Source organism: Lacerta agilis, chromosome Z, assembly GCF_009819535.1.
Source record: "Lacerta agilis isolate rLacAgi1 chromosome Z, rLacAgi1.pri, whole genome shotgun sequence".
Lineage (NCBI taxonomy): Eukaryota > Metazoa > Chordata > Lepidosauria > Squamata > Lacertidae > Lacerta > Lacerta agilis.
The window spans coordinates 23049770-23063000 of record NC_046331.1 but is presented as its reverse complement, the minus strand read 5'-3'; the positions used below and the strand labels follow the sequence as shown (position 1 = coordinate 23063000).

The 13231-nt window shown below is 44.2% G+C and overlaps 1 protein-coding gene across 1 annotated transcript in view; it reads right to left on the bottom strand.

Annotated features, from left to right (window-relative positions):
* Nucleotides 1-13231, bottom strand: part of AMMECR1 (AMMECR nuclear protein 1) — a 96928-nt gene that overhangs the window by 67960 nt on the left and 15737 nt on the right. The gene's annotated exons all lie outside the window — the stretch shown is intronic.

The following is a 13231-nucleotide window of genomic DNA, read 5'->3' as shown; positions in this document are numbered from 1 at the left end:
AGGGAGAGAAGGGAAGAAGGATCAACTTATTGGCTCTGCTGATACACCCGATCCTTTGGCTCCTCCCCTCTCTGAAGTTTTGGGGGCACAGCAGTGTTGCAGCAAAAAATGCACTGCAGTCCATTTCCATCAGATGCATAGAAACATAGAACTGTACAGCTGAGATGTTTCATGGGTCTTCTCCCTCCCCCCCCCCTTTTGAAGATGGGGCAACAACATCTGTCCGCCTCCAGTCTGTAGGGACCTCACCTATTCTCAAAGAATTCTCAAAGATTATAGACAAAGGCTCTGCGATTACTTCCTCAAGCTCCTTTAATTTTATTGGGTACAGCCTCCAATTCAAGTTAGTGGTAGCTTGCGTTACAAATGCCTCAGGTAACAAACGCTTCAGGTTACAAACTCCGCTAACCTGAAAGAGTTACCTCGAGTTGAGAACTTTGCCCCAGGATGAGAAGAGAAATCGTGTGCCGGCGGCGCAGTGGCAGCAAGAGGCCCAATTAGCAAAAGCGCGCCTCTAGTTAAGAACAGTTTCAGGTTAAGAACGGACCTCCAGAACGAATTAAGTTCGTAACTAGAGGTACCACTGTATTTGAAACATGAACTTGGAGACACTAGACAAAAGCGACTTCTGCAATTTAGGAAACATAAAACCACTATTTTCTGTCTTTTTTGAAAACCTGCACAATTTAAGTATCAAATACTAAACAAAAAAAGGGAGCTAAATCTTTAAATTATATTAACGTTATCTCAAATACACACAGGGTGGGTAAATTTCAGTTTTCTGGCTGAATAAGAGCTTACATGTTGAGGTGTCTGGAAATTCTCCCTGGGAAACTCTGGGAGCAGACCACACGGTTGTAGTCAATGGAAGAAATTTTCAAACCGGTGGAACTCAAGGAGTGGATTCAGTGGATCTGAACACAGGATTTGTCCTAACCCTGGAATGTTGAAACCTTTCTAGAAAGAGAACCTTCAGCCCACATTGCAAATCCATATATGAGTAGGCTGTAGTTTTGGAATGAAGAAATAGGTATATTAGCATCAATATAGTCTTGTATAGCACCATGATCAACATATGATTAGGAAGTATAAAAGAATAATGTTTTGTTATTAAGGCAACTGAAATAAGCACATCTCTTTTGTGAAAGCAATACACCTTTTCTATGCTCCTAACATCAATTTTTAAAAGTATTTCTAGATGCCTGCTACCAAATGTCAATTTCAAATATAACTACCGGTAATAAATGCTTCGTGAAAGCTCTTTTGTCACAAAGGGCTTAGAATTAAGATTTTATTGCGAATGTTTTTCAAATGTCAAGCTTATACACAAATAACATAATGTAACGGTAGCTGTTCTAAAGCTTGCATCTAAGTCTACTTTTGAAAAACCAGAATCACGAAAATGGCTGTCTCACAGAATCTGACTTCTAGACCCCTATACACTGCACACAACCTCTCCCCGTCAACATGGTTATTATTAAAACAAAATTAAAAAATTTAAAAAATTCCTTCCAGTAGCACCTTAGAGACCAACTAAGTTTGTTCTTGGTATGAGCTTTCGTGTGCATGCACACTTCTTCATACGTTTTTTCTTAGGCTGTTTCTGAGCTCAAGAGTTCAATGAAGTGCTTGGTATTCTTTCTTCTAGGGTGCTTGGTTGGTGCAAGAATACTGAATGGCACTCATGGATACTACATTTTTAAATCTGCCAGTCATTATTTCTGAATCTTCCACTAGTACCCTAGATGCTCAGAAAATGCATTTGTACAGATGATTCTAACAATGAGCTAGAGAAGTTATACAGTACAGCCAACGCATGTGAAAAACACACTCTGTGAAGGCAAGAGCTGAGCTCTCCAACACAGATTTAAGGAGGTGGCCAAGGCAAAGAGAAGCATCTCAGGAGCAAACAGCAAAGGAGGCTCAGGTACTGGGGGTGATTAGGTGTGTGATTTAAGTTTCAGCTGGTGCACCAACTTAATTGAGCAGACCTAGCAAGAATAATCCATGCTCTGGTCACATCTAGGCTTGGCTACTGCAATCGTTCTACATGGCTTTGCCTTCAAAGAAAGCTTGGAAACTTCATCTGTTTGAAAATGTAGCTGCCAGAGGGGGGAAGGCAGTCAGATCATGCAACATCATCATAATATCTGCTGCATTGGTTGTCAGTGTGTTTCTGAGCCAATTTAAAAATGCTGGTTTCGATCTTAAAAGCTTTAAATGTTTTGAAGGACGGCCTGCATCTATAGCAACCTGACTATACCTTAACATTCAACAATAGAGGCCCTCCTCAATTGCCTACCACCTAGATTGGTGAGTGTGAAAGAGACTGTCTTCTCTGTGGTGGTCCCACAGTTCTAGAATTCATTCCTACTGACCATCAGGAAGCTACAACAGAACAGTCCTTTAGAAAGGTTTGGAAACTTTATTTGTTTCGTGAATAATTTGTACATGAGTAGCATGTACGCGGATGCGGGTGGTGCTGTGGGTTAAACCACAGAGCCTAGGGCTTTTCAATCAGAAGGTCAGCAGTTCGAATCCCCGTGACGGGGTGAGCTCCCATTGCTCGGTCCCTGCTCCTGCCAACCTATCAGTTCGAAAGCACATCAAAGTGCAAGTGGATAAATAGGTACCACTCGGGAGGGAAGGTAAACGGCGTTTCCGTGTGCTGCTCTGGTTCGCCAGAAGCGGCTTAGTCATGCTGGCCACATGACCCGAAAGCTGTCTGCGGACAAACGTCGGCTCCCTTGCTTATAGAGCGAGATGAGTGCTGCAACCCCAGAGTCGTCCACGACTGAACCTAACAGTCAGGGGTACCTTTACCTTTACCTAGCATTTCTTTATGTGCTACGCAATGTAATGGAGAAATCACGGGAACTGTATTTAGATTTGGGGTTTGCTCGGATGCTGTACTACTGCTGGCTCATTTTGTGTGGGGGAGGGTGTTTTGTTGAAATTATGCTGCATGGTTCCTATTTTGTATTGTTGTTATGTGTTTTATTTTGACCACATTAAATCACCCTGAGAGAGTTCATACTTGGCAAATGCAGGATATACGTATTTTAAAATAAATAAATCCTGTTGGGGAAGAGATGAATTTAGGCCTTCTAGAGTCACATCGCAATGGTAGTGGACATATCACAGAGCTAGTTGCTACTGATTTCAAGCACAAGAGAATGCTTACACTTTGTATTAGCTGGCTAAAAATAAAGCAGTGGATGTCCTCATCCTTATTACTGCTTTCAGTTTAAGGATACACAAAGGATCCATCTGCTACTGAACATCTTTGACATTAATAGTACAGCCAATGCCAACACCAAGTCCTGGAAAAGACTGCAGCAAAATCATCATCATCATCATCATCTATTTTCATATTGTATTCACCATGCTGGTTTAAACATATTCATTTTTCACTCACTTCAAGTTCTCCATCACTGTATCAGGAGCTTGTTAAACCATCACAGATGAGATGCAGACAAGACCCCAAGATCAAATTAGGACAGCCTGTTCTGATGCAAACTGTGTACTGTATAGTGTTTTAGTTGTGTCACCATGACAGCTAAACACCTTGGATTATGTTATGTTTTAACAGCAGGGAGGAAAAAGGACCCTTTTGCTTAAAACTATAATGTGAGTTACAGCACATCTGGCCAAATCAGTGTAAGGATTACTGGTAACTTTATCCTCAGTATGAAGAACATAGGAAGAAAAAACAAGGGTAAGCCTGGAAAGAGTCACTGAGGAAATGTGAATGAAGAAGTTAACATGGAAGCCAACAACAGAGTAAACTGGGAATACAAACTCAGCAGCACCTAAGTTATGGCTACTTCTGCCAGTGATAAACTCCAGTTTCCGAGAGCATAGCCGTTTTGTCGTTCAGCTGCCAGAGTTTGCACAGATCTGTATGGTTTTCACTTTCTGACCCCAGCATATCACTCAACTACACCACATCAACTCTATCATGTCCACTGGCTCATGTCTACAGAATTTTAGCATAGTAGTTGAAAAAACAAATTCAGAGATTGTTCTTCCAAATTATCAGCCTCCTGTAATGTTCATTTTTTAATAGTCAGGTTTGTGAGGCCGGTCACCTCTCTATAAAACCCATCTCCAATATTGTTTCACATTCTAGCGCAGTGTTCCTTCCCCTCAACCCGGTGCCCACCAGATGTTGTCAAACCCCAACTCACTTCGGTCCCATCCAGCACGGGCAATGGCAGTAAGGCAATGCAAGGAGCAGTTGCCTTATTCTCAATAACTCAGTGAATTCTGGGTCACTTCTTTTTTAAAAATATTTTTTATTAAAGATTTTCTTGATTTACAAAGGTGTGTGCAATGTCTCTCTCATATTTTTTTCCATGTAACATTTTTACAAATCAGTTTCGTTTGTTGAGACATTGGGAAGAGAAGGGGGAAAGAGGTGGGCGGGATGGGGAGATGGGTGGGGTGGGGTGACGATATTTCTATTTTACTTAGTATATGTAGGGTTTGGTGTCAGCATTGTTTGTGCAGGTTCTTTGTTGTTCGGTTGTACTCCTTTGGTGGTGAGAGAGGTCAGAGTTGGCGTAGGGTGTGATTGTTCATTTGTGGTGGTCTTTGGTTTCCTGTTTGAGTGGGGTGGATGAGTGTTTTTGATCAGGTTAGCCATATTGATTTGTATGCTGTCGGTAGATTTTTGTCATTGTCTTGTTGGGCTGTGTGTGTGATGAAGGGGAGTCATACCAGGGTGAAGGCGTCTTCTTCTAAAGAGTAGGGGGTAGGTTGTAAAGGGTTTCCTATATGTAGTCATATAGGTGTTTGTTTGGGGTATTTTGGACCCTTTGGCGATTAGCCGGTTGGTCCTGGGTCTCAGCTGGTGTGGAGGGCTGTGTTCAGGGACAGGCCATCCCCCTTGTCGTTTGCGATAGGGGGTGTCCAGCGAGACGGTGTGAAGCGTCTTTGTGATGCCAATGTCGTGTATAAGATTCAGAAGCAATGTTGCCAGTGTTAATAGCAACATCGTTGGTGTGTTAGGGTCGGGGTGTGTGTATTGGTACTCTCTAGTGCCACCATTGTGTTGGTTAGGTATCAGATTTTAGCCTGATTGTGGGTTGTGTTATGAAGGTTGGAGAAGTTGTTTTTCCTTAGTGTGGAGTGGGGGGGGGGTGTTGAAGGTGTGGGTTGTGAGTTGTTGGGTGATGGGGAATGTGTTTGAGGTTGTCTGAACTGGTGTTGGGGTGGGGGTTCCTGTGGAGGTGTGGTGTTGGGGGGGATGTTGATGGTGTTAGCTACATTTGTGGCTTAGGGGGAGGGGGGAGAATCACCAGTCCTGCAGTTTGAGATGTTTTCCGGTTGCTTCATTCAGCTGTGGTTGTTGTTGTAGGGTCGTTCCTCTGTGATGTGTTGGTTTGGTTAAACTTGGTCTGGGTTCTTCTGCTGTATTTTTGGCAGGATGATTCTGTGCGTGGCAGTAGTTGGTTGTATTGATATGTGTTGTTTTGTCGCTTCTGTTGCCTCCTTTTCCTCTGTACTGTCGTCCATTTGTTTGCTGTTGTTTCATCGGCGTGGTCGTGGCTGTCACCTGGTGGGTCTTCCTGTTGCCATTCCGGTGGAAGGTCGAGTCTGAAGTTCTCCAGTAGTTGCTGGGCATCAAGTATGTTGGTAGCCATGTGTTGTGTTGTGTTGTGTTGTGTTGTGCTGGTTGTTACAATGAGGCGGAAGGGGAAGCCGCATCGGTACTTGATCCCTTCTTGCTGGAGACGCTGGGTGCATGGGCTTAGCATTTTTCTCTGATTTAGGGTGTCCTAGGATAAAATTGATGCTTTTGAATTATGGTGCTGGAGGAGACTCTTGAGAGTCCCATGGACTGCAAGAAGATCAAACCTATCCATTCTCAAAGAAATCAGCCCTGAACATCAAAAACAACAAAAAGGATAAATCCTGTAAGACCAATATGCGGTTGTCTTTGTATCGAAGGTCGGTTGAACTTCTGAGTTTGTTCCATACCTCTTCCTTCTTTTTGTAGCGTGTGAAGCACACGATGATGTCCCTTGGGTGGGCGTTGGAATTTCGGCATAGCTCTACTGTGAGCCCTCTCCAGGTCGTCTGTCTCGAGTGTCAGATTTGGGATTGTATTTTTCAGCCAGCTTACAATTAGGTCTGCTGGGCTTTTCTCCTCTGCATTTTCAGGAAAGTTGTGGAAGCAGATGTTGCAGCATCTACTTCGGTCTTCGAGGTCTGCTTGTTTGATTCTCATTTCTGTGTTTTCTGTTTCCAGTTCGTTCATTTTCTTTTTCATATGTGTGTTCTCCTCCTGGTATTGTGCTATTGTTTTTTCTTGCATTTGGTTCTTGTTCTCTAGAGCTTCCACTTTGGAGGTTAGATCGTTGATTAGTACCTTCAGGGGGGCCACTGCGGCCTCCAGTTTTTCTGCTAATATTTCTGCTAAGCTTGCTTCCATTTCCCTTAGATCTCATTTCGCCGTTGGGTGGTCGTCATCTTGGAGGGGTGTTGTGGTCTCAGCGCTGTTTGCCATCTCCCTGGTTGGTGCCATCTTAATCTCCGTGATGATTTTGGTTTGAGGTCTGCTTAGCGTCCTCTTGGAGTATGGCGTGTTGCAGTTAGGGGTTGTGGCACTGGTGGTTCCTGGGTGTTGCTGGGTTGTTGAGCTGATCAGGCATTGTTGACTGGTGGCTTTTGCAGAGCGTTCGGATTAGGCGGTCATTTATGTCACTTCTGGGCTGTGCTTTAAGAACTTCTCTAGGAATTCCATAATCGTCTCGGTGGTGCCATCAAGGCGGGGGTCAGGTATGGCAGGGGCAGTGAGATTGGGGCTCCTTTCCTCAAGGGGTCCCTCTCCCCTTCCGCTCTCTCTCTGGGGTGGCAGTGGTAGCAGCGAGGTAGGAGTTTCCTCCCTCCTCTGGGGCACCGCAGCACTGCGAGTTGGGTGGTTGCAGGCTTCGGGACCTTGGAGGTCTGCCTGGCTGGGGTCGCTGGCTGGGGGGGACTCTGGCGGCTCCCCGGTTGGTCTCCCGGGCGCCCCCAGTACTCACACGGTGGAGGCGGCTCCCCCCCTTTTCTTTTTCCTCGGGGGCAGCGGCGGCGGTATCAATGTCGGGCTTCCTCTTTCCTCCTCCGGCTTCCAGAGCGCTGGCGTGCCGCGATGTAGGCCATCTCAGGCCTCTAGGTCTCAGGGCTCGGCCTGGCGTTGGCCAGGTGTCCTTGGCCCCGGCTTAGTGGATTTGCTGGGGGGGTCTGGTGGCTCCCGGTTGCTACACCAGTTGCCCCCAGTACCCGCGTGGCGGTTGCAGCGGTCCCAGCAGCTCAGGAGTCGGTGGGGTAGTGCAGGGAGCTCTGGCCTCTTTCAGGAGCTCCGCAGCTCCGTGCCATGCGCCATGTTGCCTTGCCGGAAGTTCCCTTCTGGGTCACTTCTGAGAGGAGAAAAAGCCTCCCTCCCCACCAACTCCAGAGACAGGGAACTCCAGGGCAGATTTGCTTCCAACCTTTATGGTGCTCCTAAGTATGCATTTTGACTTCCTCTTGTACAAGTGAAGAGATACAGCTTGAAACTATAGTGGGAAATACTTAAGTATAGAGATGGGAGGGGATCAAACCTGCCAGCCAACTTGACGTCACCAGTCACCACTAACAGGAACTGCTAAATGAAATGCATTTTATTTTATTTTATTAAATTTTTCTTAAATTTTCTAATTGACATTTCAAAATATTCATTTAAACAACCTTAAATCAATGACTTCCTTTCTTCTCTTTCCGTGGTTCATTTTGCACACCATACATCCCTGCATATTTTGCATGAACTAAACCATTCAGGAAACCATTGTTATATCCATCAAAACTTATTTACACTGTTGAATTTATTTTAATGCTACCAGCATTTTAAATGATGTTGTCCTCACATCAGACCTAAGGAAAAGGTTTGTGTTTGGAAGTAGAAAATGCTTATTTGTCCTTGTTGAGACCCTGAGCCTAAGTGGTGATGATATTAATTTTGGGGAAACCAGACCAGAAAAGCAGACCAGGTGCCAAGCCTTGCTCTACTTCAATGATAGAAAATATGGGGAACTGAAAAATAATTATAACTTTTTATTTACCCCCTGCCAAGGCCTGTACCTAGTTCATTTTTTAAAAGAATTCACAAAAGCTCAATTTTCACCTATTGTACTCCACTCTGCAATTAGAGGCCTGACACTTAACTCTACATGCCTTTTATTAAAGCAGGCAAAACCGAGGCATACGTTCAGTAGTACCGTATTTTCCGGCGTATAAGACGACTGGGCGTATAAGACGACCCCCAACTTTTCCAGTTAAAATATAGAGTTTGAGATATACTTGACCACAGATTTTCCACCCGGCGTTTAAGACGACCCCCGACTTTTGAGAAGATTTTCCTGGATTAAAAAGTAGTTTTATATGCCAGAATATACAGTACTTTTTACCCAAATCAAATTTATATTTCTAATCCTTATTTACCTGGCTAAATTCAACATGCTCCAAATTGGGAACCATGGGTTTCCTCATGGGTGTTTTTGGAAAGTGCAAAATATCTGGGAACCAAATAATTCATGTCCAGAACATTTCTATGGGAATCTGAATTATCCATATCACTCAATGCACCCTCCCCCAGCATGAAGATTATACCTCCTAAACTTCCCCACATGATAATGAATGAGTTTCTGGCTTGCAGCATTTCAACTTTGCTTTTTCAAAGCTGTCAGTTGCCTACAGTTTGCCATTAATTTTAACTGTGCTGTGAACATGAGTGCCTTTTAAAAACATTTCAGATCTAGTGTGGAATCAGTTAACAACAGAGAGGTGGGGTAGAAAGAGAAAAAGGGAAAGGAAATATTGTGGAAAAATTCATCAGCACAGTTCAACCTACATCATCCTAGGATTGCTATGTTACAGACAGACACAGATAAAAGCCAGTTATCTCAGACTGCAGTCATATGCCTTAAACACAAAACCATATTCTCTAATCCAAGGCTTGCCTACCCCTTAGGCTTTAAATCTTCAATGGAGATTGCCCTGGGAAAGTCTCTCAAGGGAGGATTACACAGGCTAAAACTGACTAGTTTTAATTGAAGTTTAGAAATATATGACCAGTATAAGACCTAAGATCTTAATCTCAGGCTTCAGTCTCCTGTGGAGGCCTCAGAGCACGATTAATATTGCTTGCATCACCTGTTTGGGTGTAACACGGGCAGTCGTCATAGAGACAATTAAATTGCAGCAGTGACATACAGGGAGATGGGGGCCTTATGAGCAAGGTAGAAGCAGAGAATAGACTTGAAGAAGGAATGGCATTAATTATTTTCATATATCAATTAAAAACCCTGCCTTTACATCTATTTTGTTTACACCAGCTCAAGGTTCCTTAAAATGGTGTTCAACACTTACAAAGCAAACTTCTATATCTAGCACTAATAATAAAATTCCAGACTAAAAGACAGCTCACAGCAGATACAAATATAAACATCATAGGATTAGTAAAAAGCCTTTCAGCTCAAACAAGCTCAAAGCCTGCCAAAAAGGAGTATCTTAAATAGGTGCCAAAAGACCTTTGGACGGAAAACATGAGCCTCCCTAGGTAAGGAGTTCCACAACCATAGTATAGTCACAGAGAAAACAACTGAGGCGGCAGGAAGAAAGAAGTGCCTCACCTACAAATCTTTATAATAAGACAGGATCATTTGGAATGAACTGGGACCTGTAGATATCCTGAACCTAAATTGCTTTAAAAGGTCTGATACCTTCAAACTGTGTCCAAAAACAAACTGAAAGCCAGTAGCTGTTGGAGCAAGGGGTTTGCATGCTCCTAAGAACCAGCTCCCTTTGCTGCTGCATTCTGAAACACTTGGAAGTTTCCAAATACTTTCCAAATCGGCTCAAAGGAAAGAGCACCGCCGTAATCCAGTCTCGGTGTAACATCATCTGACTCCACTCCAGGAATAAGCTCAGCTGACACTCCAGCCTGTGGTGGCCAAATGCATTTTTACTATCACCTGAATTCACAAGAAATTCATGCAGAGATCTTTCCCAGTCCTACTTAAGAGATCCTGGAGATTGAACCAGATGGGCTTCTGCATGCAAAGGAGATGCTCTGCAGTGGACTTTCTTCCCTCTATTTCAGAGTGGGATCATCTCTGCACTAACTAGCAAATAATTAATTTTGTGTGTGGCTATCAGTAAAATGCAACACAGAGCAATGAATTAGATAGCTAACCCTAGAGCAGCTGATTTGTCTAACACCAAGAGCCCTATGGGATGGAGGGCAGCAATTCCTTTGTCTATTATCAAAATCAGCTTAATTAACACAATTTATATAAATTTGCGGGGCTCTAGGCCATAGCTCTTGCTCCTTTTCCACAGTGCCACTACTACAATAATTAAAGTGGTCACATTTTGAATATTTTGGTGCTGCTAATCAGTTAACCAAGATTCTAGTCAGACCTATTAAGATTCTGTAGTGAAGAACTGCAAATTAAGGAGAGGCCACCAACAGATTTCTCCTCATTTGCTCCGAGAAATTTTACTAATTCAAGGAAGCTTAAATTCCGCATTCATTCTGCAACCCTTTCAACAACTTGGCATGCCCTCTTCCTGGCTTTTAATACCAAGGTACATTCACCAATCTTTGTTTTGAAAGTACAGGAATCCCCTGCTGAGTAGCACAGTGGCGTCTCTTAAGTATACAGCATTTATGAAACATTTGAAGAAGGTGCCACACTTTAAAGCCTTACCCACCATGGTGCAAATAGTTAAAAACAAAAAAGGACAGCTCTGTAAAGCCTTTTAATATTTAGGCAGAACATTCTAGAATAAATTAGAACAGAGAATAAGAACAGATGAGAATAAAGAATACAAGAATATAAGAATAAATAATAAGGAGCCATAGATGTTGCTTATAAAACTGATAGGAAACCTCTGTTAATAGGGTTTAAGTATATTGTAAACCACTTTCAGAGCCCTTACAGAACAGTAAGATTTATGAATTCAATTAGAATAAATAGGGGTGCATGGGGCGTTAGGGGAGCGTTAGTACCTCTGGGAACACGTCAAGCTCCTTCTGGGATAGTTTGTCCACCTTTGGTCTCCACCCTGCACTCATCTCCCACCTGTAGCTCTTAGAAACCAGGTGAGGGCAGCTGGTGTGTCTCAAACACTCCGTGAGTTAGGGACTTCCCCTGCAGGCAAAGACAGGCTCCCATGGATTGAGTGGACAAGACCAAAAGTGGGTCAAGAAGGCAGGTTCTGTATGTGCTGTAGAGGGAAGGGAGAAGCAGATTGGGCTCATCAACCTGGGAAGGTAGCCCATCTGGGAGAAATAAAACTCTGATTCGAAACCTCTGCTGCCCTGCAATATATCGTCAGGAGAAGAAAGGGCTAAGGAGAAAACCCTACACAATTTTGGACTGGAGTACCTAAGATGGTTAGATGGGACCTTGTATGACTCCTTCCAGCAACTTCTGCAGCCAAGCTGGAGCCAACTGTATTTTTCTGTTTTCCTTTGGTCCACATCAGCGAAGCTGAGAGGGAGGTCTTGTCAACTGAGCAGCCTAAAGGTAAAAGGACCCCTGAACGTTGGGTCCAGTTGCGGACGACTCTGGGGTTGCGGCGTTCATCTCGCTTTACTGGCCGAGGGAGCCAGCGTACAGCTTCCGGGTCATGTGGCCAGCATGACTAAGCCGCTTCTGGTGAACCAGAGCAGCGCACGGAAATGCAATTTACCTTCCCGCCGGTGTGGTACCTATTTATCTACTTGCACTTGAGGTACTTTTGAACTGCTAGGTGGGCAGGAGCTGTGACCGAACAACAGGAGCTCACCCCATCGCAGGGATTCGAACTGCCGACCTTCTGATCGGCAAGCCTTAGCCTCTGTGGTTTAGACCACAGCGACCCCTGGAGGCATACTCCATTGTCTCTTGAGACAGACAGATGCCAACAGCAGACTAAATAATACACATCTTCCACACTGTATGGATTCTGTCGGAATACTATGAAAAGGGACCAGATGAAAGGTGGCTGAATAGTCAAATACCTAGGTATTCTTTAGTACAACACTGAAACACTACATTTCAACAATTGAGCCAAGGTGCCCTGGGCTTCCTCCTCCCTTCTCTTTTTTTATTTAATACTAGCTGGCCCGGCCGCGCCTTGCTGTGGCTCTTTCCCCCACCTCCCTGTTCTCACCTGGTTTCCCACAGCTTATCCCCACGAACTTCCGTGTGCCCCATTTCAGTCTCTCCCCCCCCCCCGTTTTTGCCTGGTTTCCCACACGTTATCCCTATGAACTTAAGCCTACCTCCTCTCAGTCTCTCTCTCCCGTTTTCACCTGGTTTCCCACAGCTTATCCTGATGAACTTCTGAGTGCCTCCTCTCAAGTCCCCCCCTTTTCGTCTTTCCCCTACTCACGCGGTGTGATTTGTTCCCCTCCCCCGCACTTTCCGTGATCACTCCAAAACTGTGTTGATCTCCTACCTCCCTTCTCTCCGGTTTCCCTCCTGGTTTCACCTGGCTCTCCACGGGTTGTTCTGTTGAACTCCTGTGCTGTGATTTGATCCGTCACCTCCACACTCTCATGTCTGTTGCTGTTTTAAAATGGGAATTGGCCAAGCCTGAGGCAAGGAGTTGTTATGGCGATAGTAGCTAAAGATTGATTCGGCCCCTCCCCCGCCAACAGCCTATTGGCTGAGACGACCTCAAGTTCTGCTCCCCCTCCCAGCCTCTTCTGAAGTCTGTTTTTGTAAAGCGTGTGTTCCTTTGACGTCCACTGGAGGGCGCTGTATTTTTTTGCACAAATTCATGGATTTACCTGGGAAAGTTGTGATATTTTTGCAATCTAGGTAACTAAGAACCTTCCCATATGGCCAAGGAATGTTGTGTCCAAATTTGAAGGCAACCGCGCAAGCGGTTACGGAGCAAGGCCTTTGCGTCCGCGCACCCATCTTGAACATTTATATATATATAGATTTATACACTGCTTAATCAACAAAAAACTCTAAGCAGTTTACATAACACATGTATTCCCCTATCAATTCCTGTACAATGCTGAACATACCTTGTTATGATGATGAACTATGCTTAGAGGCTGCCTTCCAAATTAGAATCAGAAATTGCTGACTGAATTGGATTTTCCATTTTGGTATAGAGGAAAAGCCCTAACTATAATTTGCAGATTTTGACCTAATAGCAAAATTAAATAGGAGTATGCCGCTCATAAACCTAAATCTCA